Here is a 4,312-nt window from a genome sequence, read left to right as displayed (position 1 = left end):
AATAATGATGACAGGAGGAAAAGCTGAGGGACATTCCCCACAGATTGTATTGACACTTAATCCTTATTACTTTGAAGTATTTCAATTTGGAAAATCCTATATGTCTTGTTGAAGTATTTAATTAAATGCAAGTGAAAATGTTTGCTGAGAAATACTTGGATCTGCATAATTTTGGTCATCCATCATTAGCTTTAATTTTGTTTTGTTCCTTTTTGCAATGAATAAAAGAAAAATGTTTGATTTAGAAAAGGCAAATGTCCAATGTTGTAGAAATAAGAATGAAAGTCAGTGGTGGTATTTGTTTGATTTAATTGGTAGCTCATGAAACAAAAAGCTGCATAATAACATGATCCTTTAAAGTGTTAGTTAGTTTGCTGCTATAATCTGTCAATTAATGAAATTCCCTTGAGAATGAATCAAAAGAAAAAGAAAAGAAAGAAAAAGAAAAGCCAAGAATTGGCAAAGAAACAAACAATAAGACTAGACACCAATAGCTTGGACCCTAGGACATATTCCTGTGGTGTTTTTGTACTGGGATATGCTTGGACAAGTAGGTTCTGAGGAGTATTTTGAAACTTAGCCACTTAGATCAACTGATTTGGGATTGCCAACTGAAAGTCCACCATCAAGAGCTACCTAGTTACAAAACATTTAGTGATCCAAAGAGATGCTGGGCATCAATGTTCCTAGGAAGAAATTGTGAGCCATGTGTCTATGGTAAAGAAATGTTGAGCAAAAATTAAGCCAAAGGCTGCTGCAACATTTGCCACCAAGCTTTCATTAAGTAATAAGCCTTCTAAGCAAAATAAAGAAGGAAAAGCTAGCAAGGGATTAAGCAAAAAGTAAAACATTGTAGCAACAACCTTAGTAAACCTCTGAGGAAACATTGCATACATAGCAGCAAGTAATAAATGAGCTATCATTGTCTGCATAAAACCCCATGAACCAAGTTCAATTATCTGCTAAATAAGGACATGCATACTTCTCTGTTTCATTTCATTTTCTCTTATGTTTAGTGCTTGCTTGGGGACAAGCAAGGTTTAAGTTTGGTGTTGTGATGACAAGTCATCTTATGCTAGCTTTTCAAGCATTCTTCACTTGTTTCATTAGGTTTAATGCACTTTCTTGCATTATAAGTAAGTGATTTGGAGTGGAATTGCATGGTTTTGTTGAATCAATCAACCATCCTTTATTTGACACTAAAATCATGAGGTTTGAGCTAAAATTAATTGGTTTTTGAATGATTTATAAACCTTGTGAATTTGGTAGTACTTTGATTGGTTGTTTTGATTACTTATAGGTGAAGAAAAGAAAAAAACAAGAAAGCGTGGCCTATGAAGCGTAGGCAAAGGAAGCAAGAAAGCGTAGCCAAAGGAAACAAGGAAGCTATAGCGCTCTCTCCAAGAGCTCAGCACTCTCTATGAGAGCCCTACTCACGGCCAGGGAAGCAAAGCAAGGAAAGCTCAGCTCCCTCCCTTAACCGAGCGCTACACAAAAAAAGGAAGCAAGGCAAACTCACAAAGCTCGGTTAATGTCACTAACTTTATCGGGCTTCCACCAAAAGAAAATCAAGGTGCAACATCTGGGAGAGGCTTCACAAGAATTCGAACCCATGACCCAAGGCATGAGGAGAAGCGCTACTCACAAAGAAAAATAAGCCAAAATTGGCCAAAATGCACTCCACAATGATCGAACCCATAACCCAAGGGAAGGAATGAGTGCTCCTTGCAAGGAAAATAAGCCAAAATTGGCCAAAATGCTCCCAGCAAGTCTCGAACACGAACACGGAGGCTCCACTAACAAAGCAAGGAAGCTGCGCTCTTGGCACCAACCAAGCACTACCCTGATGCTGTCCAAGGCTTGGCACGTGAAAAATTTCAAGGGACCAAGGCAAGGGAATGCTGTGCTCTTGGTGACAACCGAACATTGCCCTGGGAGTGGCACCCATGGGCCAAAATTCAACCAAAATTCCATTTAAATTCAATTCTTCACCACATTAAAAAGTCCACTCCAAATTCTAAAATCTAAAAATAGGAAGTGTATAAATAGAAGTTAGTTCAATTTAGAGAGGACCTTTTGACATTTTTCCTTTTCACTTTTGATCTTTTTGAGATTTTTATTTTTCATTTTGGGAGCTCAATTTTAGATTTTAGCTATGGGTTTGGAAATTGAGAAGAGAATTGAATTCTCTTCTTCCTTGTTCTTACTTCTGCACTTTCCACTCTTTGTTTTGAATCTTGGATTGAGAATTGAAGGAATTCTGTTTCATTCTTGATCTGAGATCTCTCTTTGTTTGTTTACTGCATAATCTCAAAGAATTGTGAATTGGATCTAAATTTCTTTACTGTTTTCATCTTTTAGTTCTTCTGTAATTGTTCTTTGTTGGATCAAGGAAGGAATTGAGATCTAGACTTGTTCTCTAGTCTCCTCCACCCCTGAGATCTTCAACTTTTCTTTTAGCTATTGCAACTGAGCTGAATTCAGTTTCTACATTGCTTCTTCAAGCAATTTTTCTTTTCTGTTTGAGATCTGCTGCATTTAAATTCATCTTTTACTTCTCTGTTTATTGCTATTTACCTTCTCTTATTTAATTTCTGAAATCCCAACTCCCAAAACCCTTTATGATTCAAGCAATATACATTTCTTGCACTCTAAGTTTCAGCTATTTACATTTCCTGCAATCTAAGTTTCTGTAATTTATATTACTTGCACTTTAAGATTCAGCTTCTTTACTTCCTTTGCCATTTAATTTACAGTCAAATACCCCTCCCCCTTTAAATTTCATGCAATTTAGCTTCTGTTGAACACAAATCATTCAAATCAACACTTGTTTGCTTGACTAAACCAACCACCTAACTAAAATTGCTCAATCCTTCAATTCCTGTAGAATCGACCTCACTCATGTGAGTTATTATTACTTGATGTGACCCGGTACACTTGCCGGTGAGTTTTGTGTTGGATCGTTTTCCACACATCATGTAACCCTTGGTATTCTCCACATACATTTCATATCTTCTTTTGTCCCATTTTTCTCAAAAAAGAAGGCAACAATGGCCAATAATAGCGTATACGTAGTTGTGTGTGTTTACCCCAATTGTCGTATGAGAAATGGTGACAATGGGGTGATATTTGAGTGTGAGAATCCATTACTGTTGCGCACTCAGCGTGTAAGTTCGTTGTCCAAAGTTGAAGAGTTTGATATTGAGTAACCTTGGTGGCACATAAATGAGTGATGTTGGAAGGGTGGGGTATAGGTTGCTGGCACTCTTAGGTAATAGAGTTTTCCGGTTTTGACTATTTTGGCTTCTAGAGGACGAGCATGTACGACTCATGTTCGACATCCATGGGAGAATCATGACGGAACAAGTGATGAAACTTTCTGCCGAGGTTGGAGATGTTGGTGGTGGTGGTTCTGTACACTCGACCTATGTACAGGACGACCGACCTCTCACACCACCACCCATTCATGTCGCCATTCCAGTGGAAGACATGGAGGTGGGTAAGGAAGACTCAGACGAAGAGTACGTTGCCGATAGTGCCGATAATGATTCTTCTGAAGGGATGATGAGGAAGAGTTTGTACCAGAGACGCCCGCTGAGACAATGGTGCACTTTGTTTTGCCTCCCCCTGTACCAAGTCACTATCATACGTTGGATCTGGACGTGATGCATGAGAGAACTCCGTTTTCCAATACGGGAGAAGAGGATTACAAATTAGACGGTGGGATAGAGTTTTGGATCAGCCACAGATTCAAATTCAGAGACACAGTGATGCAGGGTGTGAAGAACTAAAGTATCGCAGGAGTGTTGAGTACCAAGTGATCGAATCGGACTGATTAAAGTACCATGTGCAATGTCGTCAAGCTGCAATTGGCTGTACATAGAGTCTTCGTGTTGCCCTTCGACAGAACCTTGGATACTGGTGAGTTCAAGTTTAATTGAGGCGTACTACTCATTTATGGTTGCCATATATTAAGTAGTTTTGAACCATGGCTGTTTTATTTCGTCAGGAAGGTCCGGAGGGTTGGTGGAGCATACACTTATTTAGCACCCACCATGTCCCAAGACCATTGACAGTTGGATAGCAGTCTCATCTGCAAGATCATCTTGTCATTGATACAGTCCAGCCCCTCCGTCAGCATCTCTGTCCTTATGTCGTTTACACTGTAAACAAGATAAGCTTGCATGTATCTCGTTTATACTGTAAACGAGATACGTGCAAAATATCTCATTGACAGTGTAAACGAGATAAGAGAGGCTCACGGATTTCGGTAATAATTTTTTAAATTATTTAATTCAGTAATAATTACATT

This window comes from Arachis ipaensis, chromosome B02 (assembly GCF_000816755.2).
Source record: "Arachis ipaensis cultivar K30076 chromosome B02, Araip1.1, whole genome shotgun sequence".
Classification (NCBI taxonomy): Eukaryota; Viridiplantae; Streptophyta; class Magnoliopsida; order Fabales; family Fabaceae; genus Arachis; species Arachis ipaensis.
Note: the sequence above shows the minus strand (reverse complement) of the source record.